Consider the following 18,872-nt stretch of genomic DNA (forward strand, 5'->3'; position numbering starts at 1 on the left):
TAGACCTCTTTTAACCCTTTCATCCCGTGATACCTAACAGGAATCAATGACTTTATTAGTTGGATCTGTATTTTGATAGAGTTGATGGTGACTTCAGTGTCCGTGCTTATGTCGAGAGCTATATCTCGGACTAGTTCGCATGCCCTTAAGTTGGGAGGGCACTTTGGTACATTGATGTGCGGAGTCTTGAGATCTGGATAGGCAATTCCCATAGATGCGTGCCATGTGGACTGGGAGTTGGCAATGCCCCCTAACTTATGGAATGCCACATCCCAGTTGGGGTAGACGACCGACGACTTGGTTTCAAGTGAATCCAGTGCTCCGACAGGTGTGCTGAATACATGTAGAGTAAGCAGTACCATCAGCAATCATCCTGAAAATAGAAGTAACCTATTTTGAGGATGTTTTCTTGGTTGACTTTTGCAAGTTTTCAAAGTCAGCGATCAGTTGCTTATTAAATATGTTCCGCGCTGGCTCATACGTATTGTGGCGGTGTGAAAAACCTGACCACTTAATCAAATAACGTTGTTCCCCATTTACAAGTTTAGAGCTAATGATCTTCTCAATGTCATAAGTGCGACCAATGTCAGGTTGGTCATCTCCAGTCAGAATCACCAGTAGTAGGATCAAGATCGTCATAGTCATCATCATCAGGATCCGTAGAACATGCGGCAGTTGGCCGCTTGGGTGCAGCTTTAGTAACCCTATCCGTATAAGGTTTCAGTCTGTCAGCATGACAAGTGTTAGGCACTGGTTTGCCTGACAAATGTCTGAGTCTGTAGGTAGCGCCGTTAGGTAATATTTCATGAATTACATATGGACCCTTAAAGAAACTCGTGAATTTCTTAGATAGGCCTGGTTTTATCCTTGGTACTTTCATGAGCACTTTATCTCCAATCTGGAATGTTTATGTTTATGTCTGTATGCAAATCCTTTACTCTAAAATCAATACCAACCATTGACTGACCATTGCCTTGTGCCGTATTGTTTGCACAGCTCTTAATATCAACAACCCTATGTTCCGAGTTGGCCACAGAGTTTCCAATAGTACACAATTCATACAGTTGTGTACTCGACGACTTATTCTCACTTAAACAATTCCTCTGTGGCTCTCCCTGTGGAGCAGATTCCTCCTTTCGTGGGAAGAATGCAGGGGCCCCTGGATCCAAGTTCATAGTACCTTCCTTGGACAAATATTCATTCAATGCATCTCTATTTCGCAAATTCTCATGATAACCATGGTCATTTACCACAGTTGGAGTGAGGGATGCGTCGCCCTCGCAGACCTGTTGGTCCATACCATTCATAGACAATATTTCATCAATGCTCCACAGGGTCTGTATCTCTTTAGATACAGATGGCAATGGATTTGCACTACACAGATTAGCCTGGCTGACCACATCAGGAGAAGTATCCCTCCTGTCTTTAACATATGACACATAATTACTTAATTCATCAACTGACTGGTGGGGCTGAATAAACCCAAACTGCTGTAGTCTAACTGGTGAGTTCTGTTCACACATCGTTTTAACAAGTTCACAATTTCTATCACTACTAGTTTTGTCAAAGAAAGATTCAGTCTCACTCACTCTAGACCATTCTGTTTGGTGTTCAAAAGGTTTGTTACCCTGCCCGAACCGAGCCCCTAAAAGTGTTCGAGCAGTGTCTAGTTTTCCGACCTCATGCCCTTGTGACAATCTCTAGAAACATGGCCCGGTTGCCTGCATTTGAAGCACAGACCATTCTGAATACAGTATGCCTTGGTACGGCAGTCAGTGTCGACATGGCCACTGCGCTTACAAAATCTGCAGGTCCGTGGACCCATAGAGGAAATATCGCGCTGTTGCCCAGAATTTCGAGGGAATGTATTTCTGTTTTGGAAACTATTCCTGTGATCAAAAGTAGACGGTGTTCTTGGGCTAAACTTCAAGGATTTCACTTCCTTCTGAAGTGAGGAGATTGCATTGACAAGCGTGTCAATGCGAGCCTCAGACTCTGTTGCAATAGTATTGACAGCTGCTGGTGCGCTATCAATTTGGCCTACTGATTCCCCTAATCGGGCATATAAAATTGCTTCATCGATTGTGGTTGGATTTTTTGCTATCACAAATGCTTTGAGTTTAGGTGATAAACCATGGATGAAAGGGTTCAACCTTTCAGCCGGTGTCTTGCCAAGTTTGGCACAGCGAGCGGTTATGTCTTCCAGAAATGTTTCGAGTGGTTCGTTTGGACCCATTTTTCTACTTAGTAAGTTTTGCTCATCAACCCACCTTAAGTTGGCAGTACATTTATCTCTAAGATCCTGTGTGAGAGCAGCGTAGGTCGCTTTCTTGCGTTCGGCAAGATTTGAGTTGAAATCCCAAGCCATGCCAGTCAAGGCAAGGGGAATAGCTGCGAGTTTCTTAGTGTCCTTCCAATGCTGGAAGTCGCAATAAAAGTTAAATTTTGCTGACCACTCAGGAAAATTTTCGCCAACCCTACCTTGAAAGAGTGGGGGCCGTGCGGACGTCATCTATTTTGGCTGTTCTTTGTCCTGCAGGGCATGGATTCCTCTCAAGATGTCGACCAATCGCGGGTCACCCTGTGCACCTCGAGCTGGGGTTCCTGGTCCTACGGCTCCTTCATCCTCCTTTGTGTCAGTGGAATCCTCCCTAGTGCGGGTAATAACATTTACTTCCATATTGAATATTGAAATTGTGAGTTCGGCTTCTCCAACTTGAATATCCGGCGTCTCCACCAGTGATACGTGATCTTGTTTACGAGTATTGACTTGTTAGAGAATTGCTGAGTTGAGAAGACTAGCTTAGCAGGAGAGAGGCTTCTTGTCTTTTAAACTTTTATTTGATAGATGATTGTATATGGTACAGTAGAGGTTGTTTCTATGAAGTCATCTGCCGGTCTCTCGCGAGGGAAGGAGACCCCTAGATTTTTAAACAATTCTTGTTGATGTTACAATGTTCCCTAGACGATGGTGATATTCCACTCTGGTGCGAGTGACGTGGCCGGCCCACGAAACGGGCTTAATTGATATATGTCACGTCATCTTGCATCACTTGGTCAAGGTATCAACATCGCCTCCCTCGATAAAAGTATCTAAACCCGATAACCTCACGTACTACAAACAATTCTGAGAGTTAAATCACACACCTTATTTATCTGGCCATTTCTGTCCCCTGTTGCTACAACAGTATAATAACAATTTAGCTTACTTGCTTTCGTCATAATAATTAGCCCCTAAACGTTAAAATCCATCATTCGTTTTAAAGGTGATTTATAAAATTTAATTGTTAAAGCTTAACTCCGTATCAGATGTATCGGTCACAGGGTTTCGGCACCGATTTTACGGAACTCTATAGGCTGGGTTGGGCATTGTCTCTGGAAGGACTGTACATGGACATAACAAGTAAACAAAACCAACACGACCTGTTTGTATAAAATCTTAGTCACAACAGACTTTTTTCACTAAATCCAACATACTGTGTAGACGCTATTTAGCCGGTTTCGGTTCGTCTCTTTCACATAGGCCAACTACATGAAAAATAGGCCTTTTGTACAGGCGCCCTTCAACGGGCTAAATAGCGTCTACACAGTATATAAGCCGTACACAATTACATAAAATAGTTACAAATGCACCAAACATGTAAGCACCTTATATAACTAGGCCTAAATATACAGTATAGGGGATTTTGCTCCATGCCAGACACCACTTTGTGCCCATTTCAGTCATCAATGATTGCTCCCTATTCTGCTGAAAGCGGAACCAGACCGTTTTTTCCAGTAAGCCTAGTGAAACTGGCTTGAAAATCATAAAGATGAGATAAATTGCCACTTTTGCTTTGAGATTGTTTGGCAAAATGTATGTATGTATGTATATACCATATTTAAATTTAAGCGCCCTTTTCAGATTAAATCCGTTCAAAGGCGCTTTTACAATATTTATAACAAAATTACAATCGAAAAAGATGGGTCTTGAGCATCGTTTGAAATGATGCAAGGCTCTTTGCCTGCCGGACCTCAAAAGGGAGCCCATTCCACAAAACAGCTGCAGAGAATGAGAAGCAGCCCTCCCCATATTGGAAGTACTAGTCTATTGTCATCAGCCGACCGAAGGTCTCTTCCTGGCCTATAGATATTGACCAGGCGCTATTCCATGCACACATTTGAAAACGTGCATGAGGATTTTATAGTTCACCCTCTGCTCAACCGGCAACCAGTGGAGCTCACGTAGTAGAGGGGAGATGTGGTCTCGACGCTTGGTGCGCGTGATGATGCGGGCCGCCACGTTCTGCACCCTCTGCAACTTGTTCATAAGGTCTTTTGAAATGCCATAGAGCAGTGAATTGCAGTAATCCAGCCTTGATGTGACTAGGCCGCACACTAGTGAACGGGTTGCAGAAGTGTTGAGATACTGACGGATGAGTCCAATATTCCTTAGTTGGGCATAGGCCGACCTACAGACAGCATTCACCTGTGCTTCCAAGTTCATTTTCTTGTCAAACATCACCCCCAAATTTCTTACGCATGCCACAGAGTCAATGATAGAGTCACCAACATTCACCGAAACGTGATCCTTTTTAGCTCACCTCTTAGCAGAGGTGAGCTTATCCCATACCGTGGCGTCCGTCGTCCGTCGTCGTCGTCGTCGTCGTCGTCGTCGTCGTCGTCGTCCGTCGTCCGTTAGCAGGGCACATTTCGTAACTGTTAGAGCTATTGAGTTGAAACTTGGTACACATGTACCCTTATGTAATGACACCTGGGAGACCAAGTTTTGGTCCGATTCGTTTCATGGTTTGGCCACCAGGGGGCCAAACGTTAAAAGTGAAAATATGCAATATCTCCCTTAATAGTTGTCGGGAAATTTTGAAAAAAATATGGTAGGTACTTGTAGCAAAGGTGCATCATATATCCTCCGGGTTTTTGATTTGACCTCCTTTTCAAGGTCACAGAGGTCAAATGGTGTAAATTAGCCGTTAGGATGTAACGATGGCACGTTTCTAAACTGCAATGACTATTGATACCAAATTTGGTACACATTTACCCCTTAGTCAGGTGATCTCAGGGACCAAAGTTTGGTCCAATATGATTCACCACTTGACCACCAGGGGGCAAAATCCAAAAACCTTAAAAATGTGATTATTCCTTAACTTCTTGCCCGATTGCCACCAATTTGATATCATGGGTACATCTAACCACCATACAGTATATGTCACACAGGTTTTTAATTTGACCTTCTTGTCAAGGTCACAGAGGTCAAATGGCGTAAATTCGCCGTCAGGCCGTTACTATGGCACGTTTCTTAACTGCAATGACTATTGATCACAAATTAAGTACACATGTACCCCTTGGTCAGGTGATCTCAGGTACCGAAGTTTGGTGCGATCTGATTTGCCATTTGGCCTCCAGGGAGGGGGCCAAATCCTAAATTCTTCAAAATGCCATTATTCCCAGTAATGACTTGCCCGATTGGCACCAATTTTATATCATAGGTACATCTAATTCTAACAACCATTCAATGTGTCACCCGGGTCTTCTTTGATTTGACCTACTTTTCAAGGTCACAGAGGTCGAATGTACTGTAAATTGGCCATTTTGGGGAAATTGTAATTGCTTGGACCTACATCAAACCTAACACTACATGACACAAGACCATGCTCTTTATCCATCTTTCCTCCACATGAGGTGAGCACAATGGCCCTGGCCATTTCATTTAACAACAAACCAAGTCAATTATTTCATTGACATAATTTTGGGCCCTTCAGAATACATCTGTATCCATTTGCCAAGTGATTGATTAAGCTGGCCTGGTCTAATAAGCATGTGAAGGCTTGACACAATAAGTTTTTGCCAAATGCGGGGATGACTTGTGGTACATGTGTTTCCAAGTTATGTACAGAAAGACTGAAGAAAGTGAAACTACTAGAAATGACGACTGAAACACCTTAAGTGAATAAGTCATGATGCTGTTATTTTGCAAAATGTTCTTTTCTTGCTTTGCATTGAAGAAAAGTGGTTTACTTGATTGTTAGCTCACCTCTTAGCAGAGGTGAGCTTATCCCATACCGTGGCGTCCGTCGTCCGTCGTCGTCGTCGTCGTCGTCGTCGTCGTCGTCGTCGTCGTCGTCGTCGTCGTCGTCGTCGTCGTCGTCGTCGTCGTCGTCGTCGTCGTCGTCGTCGTCGTCCGTCGTCCGTTAGCAGGGCACGTTTCGTAACTGTTAGAGCTATTGAGTTGAAACTTGGTACACATGTACCCTTATGTAATGACACCTTGGAGACCAAGTTTCAGTCCGATTCGTTTCATGGTTTGGCCACCAGGGGGCCAAACGTTAAAAGTGAAAATATGCAATATCTCCCTTAATAGTAGTCGGGAAATTTTGAAAAAAATATGGTAGGTACTTCTAGCAAAGGTGCATCATATATCCTCCGGGTTTTTGATTTGACCTCCTTTTCAAGGTCACAGAGGTCAAATGGTGTAAATTGGCCGTTAGGATGTAACGATGGCACGTTTCTAAACTGCAATGACTATTGATACCAAATTTGGTACACATTTACCTTTTAGTCAGGTGATCTCAGGGACCGAAGTTTGGTCCATTATGATTCACCACTTGACCACCAGGGGGCACAATCCAAAAACCTTAAAAATGTGATTATTCCTTAACTTCTTGCCCGATTGCCACCAATTTGATATCATGGGTACATCTAACCACCATACAGTATATGTCACACAGGTTTTTAATTTGACCTTCTTGTCAAGGTCACAGAGGTCAAATGGCGTAAATTCGCCGTCAGGCCGTAACTATGGCACGTTTCTTAACTGCAATGATTATTGATCACAAATTAAGTACACATGTACCCCTTGGTCAGGTGATCTCAGGTACTGAAGTTTGGTGCGATCTGATTTGCCGTTCGGCCTCCAGGGAGGGGGCCAAATCCTAAATTCTTCAAAGTGCCATTATTCCTAGTAATGACTTGCCCGATTGGCACCAATTTTATATCATAGGTACATCTAATTCTAACAACCATTCAATGTGTCACCCGGGTCTTCTTTGATTTGACCTACTTTTCAAGGTCACAGAGGTCGAATGTACTGTAAATTGGCCATTTTGGGGAAATTGTAATTGCTTGGACCTACATCAAACCTAACACTACATGACACAATACCATGCTCTTTATCCATCTTTCCTCCACATGAGGTGAGCACAATGGCCCTGGCCATTTCATTAACCTTACACATCCAAATTTTCTAGAGTTATACTTAGCAAAAATTCAAATGAATTCTGAAAATTTCATTAATTATTGAGAGTACTTCTTGCCCCGGTAATGTTTGAGCCTATAATTTTAACCACTCGCGAGTGATTGAAAAGTTTTAAGGATATATCCTCAGGAATATGGAAATGTGTTATTTGGATGAAATAGTCAAGGTATATTTGGGTAAAAAAACCTAAAGTAAACAGAAAATATATAATTTCTGCCAAATTCGCATATATATCCTGTAATAATTGTAAACTCCTACTTATACAAGTTTGTTCGCTGCTATTGCTAGTTTACATGTCGGGCAGTATGAATCCAGGGAAATCAACTATAATTTTGAATTTGAAGTTGGGTGTGTTGGCCAGTGTCCACTTTATCATCACCGGCAGACATGTCTGAAGAATGTGACTGACCATCTTTTACAATATAAATTGTCTCAAAAAAGCAAAGTAAAAGAACAGTGAAGTACATGTACTTCACCTCAAATTATCAGTCACTGATAACATGTCATTAACAAGGTCTAGTTCCAGGGCACTCTATTGACAAAGAACCCAGATCAGTTATTTTGGTTTGATTGTCATATCATCAAAAGGTTTCTGGTGTATCTCTTACCAGGTATTTCAAATGCACAGTAGAAAATCTTGATATCTCGGCCATATCTGAGGTGACGCTAATTTCTGACATAATGTCAAACTACAATGGCCCATTGTTCATCTACATACAGCTTTTCATGTATTGGTTTTGTCATCACAGTAGGATATTAAGCCTTCCAAAGTCTGGTGCAGTGGAACTTCCCTTAGCGGACACCTCTCTATTAAGGACATTAGTTTTGGCTCAAATGAGTTGTTTCTAATTAATTTAACCTCTTTAATCAGAACACCTCTCTGTTACCAGGTATTTCAAATGCACAGTAGAAAATCCCAATATCTTGGCCATATCTGAGGTGACACATATTTCTGAAAGAATGCCTATTCTCTTAATATACAATGGCTGACTCAGCAATGAAATTTGGGATTCCCCATCATAACGTTTTGTCATGGTCTCTTCTCTGGGATAGTGAAACTGACTTGAAAATCATAGAAATTAAATTAGTTGCCATGCACTTCTGTTTTGAGATTTTTTGGCAAAATGTCCTTTTTTAACAACAAACCAATTCAATTATTTCACTGGTATAATTTTGGGCCCTTCAGGATACATCAGTATGAACTTGCTAAGTGATTGGCTACTGATTGGTTAGTCTGACCTGGTCTCATATAAATTCATGTGATAGGCTTGACACAAATAGTTTTTGACAAGACATGGAGATGGCTGGTGGTATTTTCAAGTTGTCTGGAGAAGGACTGAAGAAAGTGAAACTACAAGAAATGAAGAGTGAAACACCTTAAATGAGTAAGTCTTGATGCTGTTATTTTGCAAAATGTTCTGTTCTTCCTTTGCATTGAACAAAATAGGTTTACTTGATAATGCGACATGCAACTGATTTTGTCGTGGGCCACAAAAAGCGAAAGCATAAAACATATTATCCTGTAATAATTGAAAACACCTACTTTTACAATTTTGTTCGCTGCTCTCGTTAGTTCACATGTCGGCGCAGTATGAATCCAGGGAATTCAACTCTACACATTTTTTAGCTCAGCTGACAAAGTCAGCGAAGCTGGTAATATGACTAAGAGAAACATGTCTGTCCTTCCTTCCGTGTCACTTTTGGGCATTTTGTAACCGCAAGGCCTACGCACTTCGTTGAGGCTGCTAAATTAGGCGTAACCCAAGGTGAACTCAGAAACCAAAAATCAGCGCAATCCGACCTACATTAAGCGAATGAGGTCATCAGGAAGTTTAAACTTCATTCCTTTATACCTCTGTCCACAGAGGAAATATTGTTTTCACATCTGGCCGAATATTTTTTGATAATTTTTCATTTTTACTTGTAATGGAATTAGTTTAGGTTTCACCGCCAGTTGGCGCTACAGGCGCATTTAACTGAATTTTTGACGATTCAAAAGCCCGGGCTTTGACATATTGTTGCGCAGTTGTATTCTGCGCATGGAATTGGCCAAGGAACCAGGCTATATTTCAGCATACCCACTGTGACCAGTCTAAAGATGGAAGATTGATTTTGCAACACGGTAACCAATTTTCTGCTAAAAAGAAGTCAAGTAGGCGATATTATCACTAGTTCCTTTCAGTGGGTAGTCATAAGGTCTTTAGGGACTACTTTCAGAAATTAGTTCTAGAAAATTTGGCAACAATTCTGTGAAAACGATATTAGAAGTGCACGCTCTGTTCGCGAATTGTTTTGAAGTGGAGAATTCCCACAGTATGTGCAGTGAATCGGCATGATTCTGTTTGCATTTTAGTTTTTAGTACTACGATTCTTACATGAGTAAAAAGTAGACATTCCAAGCAACACAATTGTGATAATATTAGGAATTGCTTACTATATCTATAATTATTATTTCTGTGTTTCTCTCTAGCCCTGGTGAACCCAGACACCCAGGATCGTTAACCGTTATAAGTTTCAACAGCTTCCTTCTTAATTGCTCCTTTCCATTGTTTCATAATCTCTATCTCTTAAGCTGTTTGGACCCCTTTTATGATCTTCCTGATTAGCAGCTGGTTACTAGGCCCCTGCCCTTGGCCCTGTCTGATAATCTTGTATTGATACTGCTGTGTACTGATTGGTTGTTTCTTTAATTACTGAGTGCTAGTTGGCTCAGAGCCTGATATTTGGGCTAGGCTATTTACCCATTAGGGGTGTGAGTAATAACGTATAAATGATGATGTTAAAGACCGACCCCGGGTATAAAAGGCTCTTCACCTGTCACTGATCCAGTGCTCAACTGATATCATTGCTCCCAGGACCTCCAACGGTCAAGATTAAAATATCCCACATAACTTTGTTATCAGGCCTCAGAATTTCCTGGAAACTGTCAGTCAAATCTATGAATGCCTCAGCAACAACATTCTTAAAGTTCAAGTCCTATCTCCCAGCCAATAAAGAGAAATTAGAAGATTTCAGGGCCTGCCCCTCTATTTTTTGAATATGATTGGCACTATGGAGGCGGGGCAAGTAGATGGCCAGAACGAATCAGGGGCAATGTCAGTATGATGCAGCCTGGCTAGGTAACATCAGAGGGAAAGCTATATAGGCCACATGCTGTGAGCACTCAAGTTTATCACTGCATATGTCAAGTGCAATTAGTTTATTGAAGCATAGGTTTGGCCGGGTATTGTAGTCTGGTAGAATTAGAATTCTCTGAATAAAATATTGAAATATTGCAGGATTAGGTTTACATGTAGATTTATTTTCAAATATCACTGCACACCAAAATAGTATATCGTACATTTTATTTCAACAATGCAGGAGAAAAAGCATTTTCTAAATATCAGAAAATGAAGGATACCTCAGACATTGAATTGTTTGTTGTGTTTCATTCGACTTTATCAATCAAAGCACAATTTATAGTTTCCCTTGGTTTCTTCTAGACAAGGTTAATCCACAAAGTAAAATAACACATTGATTTATACTAGTATTCCTAAAATCCGGCAGGTCTATAGGCCTTCATTGACTAATTTGGATTGTGAGTCATGCATAAATTTAGGTTTGCTCACATGTTCTTAGCTTTTCATTTCATAAATATTTCTTTGTTTGCTAATGAGTACCTGCATGATCACTTTGAATATTAGGTGGCAAAAGAAAACTTGAAATGATTTCAAAAAATGTCTCTTTTAATTCTTTTTTCTCAAACATCCCAAATTGGAGTACATAAACCCGAAATCTAATTTTGGTAAAGCACCAAGATATGGAACTGAAGCAACCTTTTGAGATTGTTTACACTCATCACACTTCAGTTGTCAAGCCACATTAGCCTTATCTTGCCAGCATGGGGCCAGAGCTCAGGCAGCCTGCATCTCGCAAATGTGGGCAGGCCATAGGTAAATTGCTCTCCACCCGGTGTTTGGTATCTGGAAAAGGTCGGTCTTTAAGATGTTTTGAGTAAGTCCTGGCAGATCCAGAAAGCCAGCCTTCTCCCTCTGTAGCTAAACAAGACATTTCTCTTGAAAAGCGCCAGAGCATTTTAATTGACTTCACTCTTGACCTTATAGCATGGTAAGATTCTTTTATATCAACTCTTGTTGATACTTTGTTGTGCACCTTATTTTGTAATGTTTTAGTGTCGGTTGTAGATACGAAGTTAGAGTGACGTGGATAATAAATAATGTAAATATATATCTTAATTGGTTTAGTCTTTGGGTTCGAGTTCAGAGTTGCGAAATTTATACGGTGACAAATATAATAAGCCCTTTTACCGCTACACAATAATGTTACTCCCATAAAAAGTGATTCAAAATTGACGGAGCTACGGTATTCTGTTCGGCAATTGGCAGCGCTGATAAAATACATTGCATGCTAATGCATGCCAAATGGCACACTTTAAAAAAAAAGGTGCTCATTGGACAACGTAGGGAATCACCAGAAAGGACGTCATCGCTGGTCTAAATAAAAAATAGATGGGTTCCCGATTGACTCACTAGGGATACGCAGCAGAGCACAATGTCATAAAACGACCCTTTGTAAATTCCAATCACCTGCAGGACGGTAATTCCTGCAGGACAGGTCAATTTCTCTCAATAAAGTTAATTTTGTTGACTCCTGTAATCTCTACCTTATTTGAAAAAAAGACAGTGGTGTTAGTCCCAAACTGGTCATTTCTATTTATTTTGACCTCTGTTATCAGGATACCTCTCAATTACAGACAGCAGTTTGTATCCTTGTGCTGTACAACCCAGCCAGGACATACTACAGGTGTCCATGGAGAAGTCATATCCTCTCGGACACTTCTTGTCTGTAAAGCTACCGATACAACATAATGAACTTAGGGATATCTTCCGTTGCCTCCTGTCATATTTACATACCATGGATGATTAGTTCAGTCACATTTCATCCAGCTGGCAGCTCTGCATTGGAAATTTTAGTGGTATATTATGTTCTCTTGACCTTTAAACAGTAGTATAAAGCCGATATTTACTACTTTACACCGCCAGTCCTGTGTTATTAGGTCATCCAGCTGAGCGCCAGGCCCGGCTTTGGCCTTTTGTCACCTTAAATTATCAGTCACTAATCACATGTTCATATCAATGATATAATTCCAGGGCACTCTATTTGACAAAGAACCCAGATCAGTTATTTTGGTTTGATTGTCATCTCATCAAAAGCTTTCTGGTGTATCTCTAACCAGGTATTTCAAATGCACAGTAGAAAATCCTGATATCTTGGCCATATCTGAGGTGACACTAATTTCTGAAATAATGTCAAACTACAATGGCCTATTGTTCATCTACAAACAGCTTTTCATGTATTGGTTTTGACACCACAATAGTATCTTAAGCCTTCCAAAGTCTGGTGCAGTGGAACTTCCCTTAGCGGACACCTCTCTATTAAGGACATTAGTTTTGGCCCAAATGAGTTGTTTCTAATTAATTTAACCTCTCTAATCAGAACACCTCTCTATTATTAAAGGACAGCACTTGTCAGTCCCAAAGTTCTACTGTATTTCATACCACCCCATTCAGGTAGTAGATAAAATGTTAGGGACTCTACAGGCAGCAGCTAGGTAGGCAAGATAAAGTTACCCAAAGTCACCAATAGGGGTCTCTCCCATCCCTCAGTGCCTAAAAAATAATCACGCTTGTACAAGGGCTATATCTAGTGGTGAATCCGACATGACACTGTGCCCTCACTTTGTATATCAGTCACCAAACCATGGCCAATTCAACCAGCCTGCTCCTGCCTACGGTCTAAGAAAATGAAACTAAACTGGCAAACATGTTTCTGATGACAATCTATTGATTGAGTCTAAAAATAATCTCGATAGATATATTTGGCAAACATTATCGGTTAGTTCGGCCTCACCGTCTGTGTGGTATGATTCCCTGAATGATTTCCAAGTAACTCCTACCGGGAACTTGTGTTGCCACTGCTCTCAAGTGACACCTTTACACAATATCAGACATCTTCACGAAGTGTCCAATTGGATAATGACAATAGACACAGGGGGTTCTCCAGGATTTTGAGCAGAAAACGCTCATACAAATAAGTGAAATAGTCCTTGGACCATATGCTCACCTGGGTTCTTATTATTTGACATGTTACGTCAAGATATTGAGGTAATCAAAGTTGGCCATCAGCGGCCAATATATGATTTTCCCTGACTGCTGTGACACTTACTTATCATACTCCCGCCACAGTGGGGGCATTATGTACTTGGGTGGTTTCCGGCCGCCGCACTGAATTTTGAACTATAACTCAAGAACCCCTTGTTCGGCTGACTTGAACTTTAAGGGGTGTAGGCCTAGTGTGTCAAAGGGTCCCAAATGGCCGCCAGCCGCCATCCTAGGTTTTCGCATTCCGCTCAGTAACTGAAGAACTAGAGGTCCGATAGACTTCAAACTTTTGTGATATAATGATCTGTGGTAGGGGAGGTTCCCTATCGATTTTGGGCGTGTTCCAAAATCCAATATGGCCGCCACCTGCCATCCTAGGTTTTTGCATTCCGCTCCTTAACTGAAGAACTAGAGGTCCGACAGACTTCAAACTTTTGTGGTGTAATGGTCTTTAGTCGGAGAGGTTCCCTATGGATTTTGGGCGCATTCCGCTCAGTAACTGAAGAACTAGAGGTCTGATAGACTTCAAACTTTTGTGATGTAATGATCTGTGGTAGGGAAGGTTCCCTATCGATTTTGGGCGTGCTCCAAAATCCAATATGGCCGCTAGCCGCCATCCTAGATTTTTGCATTCCGCTCGTTAATTGAAGAACTAGATGTCCGAGAGGCTTCAAACCTTTGTGGTGTAATGGCCTATGGTGGGGGAAGTTCCCTATCAATTTTGGGTGCGTTCAAAAATCCAATATGGGCGCTAGCCGCCATCTTAGATTTTTGCATTCCGCTCGTTAATTGAAGAACCACATGTCCAAATTTTCTAGGGTTGCACCTCCGAGATTTATTTCTAATTATTGGGAGTACCCCTGGCCCCTGGTAGTGATAAAGCCTGTATAGCATGAAACCTACAAGTTTTTCCACTCTGGAGAAATTGAAAAGTTTTTAGGATTTGGAAATGTGAGATTGGGGCTGTATTATACGCGCCGTCACCCATCCAAGTTATTACCGCTCCCAACGTTGCTTAACTTTGGAGAATTGATCGAGATCAAATGGTAGATACTCTTAGCAAGGATACATCATGCATGATACAGGTTTTTGATTTGACGTACTTGACAAGGTCACAGAGGTGAAATGGCGTCAATTGACTATTTGAGCATAACTGTGGCACGTTTCTTAACCCCTAAGGCTATGAACTTAAGACTTTGTACAAAGAACCCCCTAGGTAAGGTGACCTCTGACCCTGAATTTCAGTCCGGTCTGATTACCGACTTGGCCACCAGGGGGCCAAAAGGGAAAACCTAGGAAGTGTGATATCTCGCTTGTTAGTGATTTGTTTTCAAAAATATTTTATGGTAGGTTTTTCTAGCAAGGATACAACATATATCATATGAGTTTTTGATTTGACGTGCTTTTCAAGGTCACAGAGGTCAAATGGCGTAAATTGGTCATTTGAGTGTAACTATGGCACGTTTCTTAACCATTAAAGCTATGAACTTGAAATTTGGTATGCATGACTCCCTACGTCATGTAACCTCGGACACTGAATTTCAACCTGATCTGGTACTCAACTTGGCCACCAGGAGGCCAAAATTAAATAGGTATAAAGTGCAATATCTCGTTTATTAGTGACTTGTTTTTGATGATATTCTTATGGTACTTACTCCAAGCAACGATACATCACATGTCATACCGACTTTGGTTTGACCTATATACTATACATGTACAATGTTTCTTAACCAGGAGGAATTCCAAGGCACCAAATATCTATACGGTGAGCACAATGGCCCCTGGCCATTTCATTTTGTCAACAAACCAAGTTAATGATTTCATTGACATAATTTCAGGCCCTTCAGGATACATCAATATATACACGTGCCAAGTGATTGATTAGTCTGGCCTGGTAATATAAAATCATGTGATAGGCTTGACACAATAAGTTTTTGCCAAGATACGGGGATGACTTGTGGTACATGTGTTTCCAAGTTATGTACAGAAAGACTGAAGAAAGTGAAACTACCAGAAATGAAGACTGAAACACCTTATGTGAGTAAGTCATGATGCTGTTATTTTGCAAAATGTTCTTTTCTTGCTTTGCATTGAACAACAGTGGTTTACTTGATAGTTAACCTCACACATCCAAATTTTCAAGAGTTATACTTAGCGAAAATTCAAATTAATTCTGAAAATGTCATTAATTATTGAGAGTACCTCTGGCCCCGGTAATGTTTGAGCCTATAAGTTTAACCACTCGCGAGTGATTGAAAAGTTTTAAGGATATATCCTCAGGAATATGGAAATGTGTTAATTGAGAGAAATAGTCAAGGTATATTTGGGTAAAAAAAACCCAAAGTAAACAGAAAATATATAATTTCTGCCAAATTCGCATATATATCCTGTAATAATTGTAAACACCTACTTTTACAAGTTTGTTCGCTGCTATTGCTAGTTTACATGTCAGGCAGTATGAATCCAGGGAAATCAACTATAATTTTGAATTTGAAGTTGGTGTGTTGGCCAGTGTCCACTTTATCATCACCGGCAGACATGTCTGAAGAATGTGACTGACCATCTTTTACAATATAAAATGTCCCAAAAAAGCAAAGTAAAAGAATAGTGAAGTACATGTACTTCACCTCAAATTATCAGTCACTGATCACATGTCCATTACAATGATCTAGTTCCAGGGCACTCTATTGACAAAGAACCCGGATGTCATTTTGGTTTGATTGTTATATCATCAAAAGGTTTCTGGACCACCCTGTTAAGCCTATCATTTTCATGCCTATTCTCTTAATATACAATGGCCTACTCTGCAATGAAATTTGGGATTCCCCAACATAACGTTTTGTCATGGTTTCTTCTCTGGGATAGTGAAACTGACTTGAAAATCATAGAAATTAAATTAGTTGCCATGCACTTCTGTTTTGAGATTTATTTCACTGGTATAATTTTGGGCCCTTCAGGATACATCAGTATGAACTTGCTAAGTGATTGGCTACTGATTGGTTAGTCTGACCTGGTCTCATATAAATTCATGTGATAGGCTTGACACAATTAGTTTTTGACAAAACATGGAGATGGCTGGTGGTATTTCAAAGTTGTCTGGAGAAGGACTGAAGAAAGTGAAACTACAAGAAATGAAGAGTGAAACACCTTAAATGAGTAAGTCTTGATGCTGTCATTTTGCAAAATGTTCTGTTCTTCCTTTGCATTGAACAAAATAGGTTTACTTGATAATTTGTTTGATTGTCATCTCATCAAACCTTTCTGGTGTATCTCTTACCAGGTATTTTAAATGCACAGTAGAAAATCCCGATATCTTGGCCATGTCTGAGGTGACACTAATTTCTGAAATAATGTCAAACTACAATGGCCCATCTACATACAGCTTTTCATGTATTGGTTTTGTCATCACAGTAGGATATTAAGCCTTCCAGAGTCTGGTGCAGTGGAACTTCCCTTAGCGGACACCTCTCTATTAAGGACATTAGTTTTGGCTCAAATGAGTTGTTTCTAATTAATTTAACCTCTCTAATCAGAACACCTCTCTATTATTAAAGGCCATATATCAAGGTTTGAAAACATGCTTGATACTCATGAAATATGTTGAGGGTTAAAAAAACAAGATCCCAGACATTAAAAAAATTCTAATAATAAAGTCATTATTTAGTTATTTCAATTTTCAATTTTAAACTATTTGAATTTCCCACCACACACAACTTTAGATTAGTTCCACATGTGGCCGCTAGGGATTTTTTGATGACGTAGATCAGGTCAGTCAGAACAAAGCAAGATGGCTTCCGCATACAGTTCAGAGAGTGAGAGAGTGAATTTGAGGATGTTTTGGTCGATACAGAAGGATATTTAAACGTTGAGCCGTACATGTTCGAGCCATTAATATCACTAGATCATAATGAGAGTGATCATTCGGACGAAAGTGATTAGAATTTGTGTTTAATCAATTTGCATGGCAGACCTGCCGATATAGCAAAGAAGACATTGATAGACGGTTGCAGATGCATAACATGTATGATTTTTGAACAGACTAATGTTGCACAATATTGATTCGCCTCGTCAGTGTTGTATCGCCAGTTATGTCATGACGCTGAACTACTATTGAAAAGTGACGGTATTATGCACAATCATCTTGACGTGACGATATAATGCCGTGCAACGTTAGATAGGCCGAGATGTCAGATGACAATAATCTGTCATTGACAGTGGCTGTCACTGACACTGACCTGTGTCGCTGTCACCTTGCTATGGCTGGAACACAAGAAGACACTATGCGGTATCACAGGCCCCAATAGGGCCTACACATTATGTATAACAACCGACCTCAGCAGCCTCGGGCATTAAATGCAATTGACATGGTTGGAACAGCTGTTTTTAACAAGTGGCATTTAATATTCAGTTGGATGCAGATATCCGGCTTCATGTGATAATCCGTATCGATAAAGTGATCACTGCAAAGTTTGGCCGAAGGCCCAGGCTTCCATTACTCCAAACGTTTGCACTTCCGAATCCACAGCTTCCTCCTCTCTCGTTCAACTGGCTATGGAAATTCATGAAAATTGGTCCCATCCGTCATTCGATTGTTCTTTGTGCTATCCTTGACACAATTCGGAGCCACACAATACACCATAGTGAATGAAACACATTACTTCCAGGTGTGCATAATTAATTAAGGCCCTCCTGCTTTTATGATTGCATGACATGTACAGATAACCTGATCTACATCACAACTTTTGCTGAACCCGCCACCTGGCTCTAACAAGCCAGTTGCTAGCCTGATTAGGTAATCAAGTTGTCAAACACATAATTGGCTATATCTTCAAAATGGATGGAGCTAATTGCATTTGGTTTTCTGTATTGTATAAAGTGTTAGGTACACTTTTGAAATCATCTTACCGCAGAAAATGGCAAAAAACCTTGATATATGACCTTTAAAGGACAGCACTTGTCAGTCCCAAAGTTCTACTGTATTTCATACCACCCCCATTCAGGTATTAGATAAAATGTTAGGGACTCTACAAACAGCAGCTAGGTAGGCAAGATAAAGTTACCCAAAGTCACCAATAGGGGTCTCTCCCATCCCTCAGTGCCTAAAAAATAATCACGCTCATACATGCTTCCTGAAATTGGTGGCTTGCATTGGAACTAACTTTTTCCCCCTTGTCCGTCATTAAAGGCATTGAAGTGTGTTGGTCAACCATGACTATCTCCTTTGTCCCTCCACCATAAGGCCTAGTTTCCCCTAATGACATCACTATTTCGGACGCTCAGCGCCCCATTTCTGGAAAGGTGTATACAAGGGCTATATTTAGTGGTGAATCAGACATGACACTGTGCCCTCACTTTGTATATCAGTCACCAAAAAATGGCCAATTCAACCCGCCTGCTCCTGCCTACGGTCTAAGAAAATGAAACTAAACTGGCAAACATGTTCCTGATGACAATCTATT

General features: G+C 40.7%; 1 protein-coding gene across 1 annotated transcript in view; it reads left to right on the forward strand.

Moving 5' to 3' along the window:
* Positions 1-16,477: 16,477 nt before the first annotated feature.
* LOC135487838 (uncharacterized) overlaps positions 16,478-18,872 on the forward strand; it is a 179,142-nt gene continuing 176,747 nt past the window's right edge. The window contains exon 1 of the mRNA XM_064771940.1: positions 16,478-16,569. The gene's annotated coding sequence lies outside the window, so the exon portion shown is untranslated. The remainder of the gene's footprint in view (positions 16,570-18,872) is intronic.

The sequence above is a fragment of the Lineus longissimus genome, chromosome 5 (assembly GCF_910592395.1).
Source record: "Lineus longissimus chromosome 5, tnLinLong1.2, whole genome shotgun sequence".
Taxonomy (NCBI): Eukaryota; Metazoa; Nemertea; class Pilidiophora; order Heteronemertea; family Lineidae; genus Lineus; species Lineus longissimus.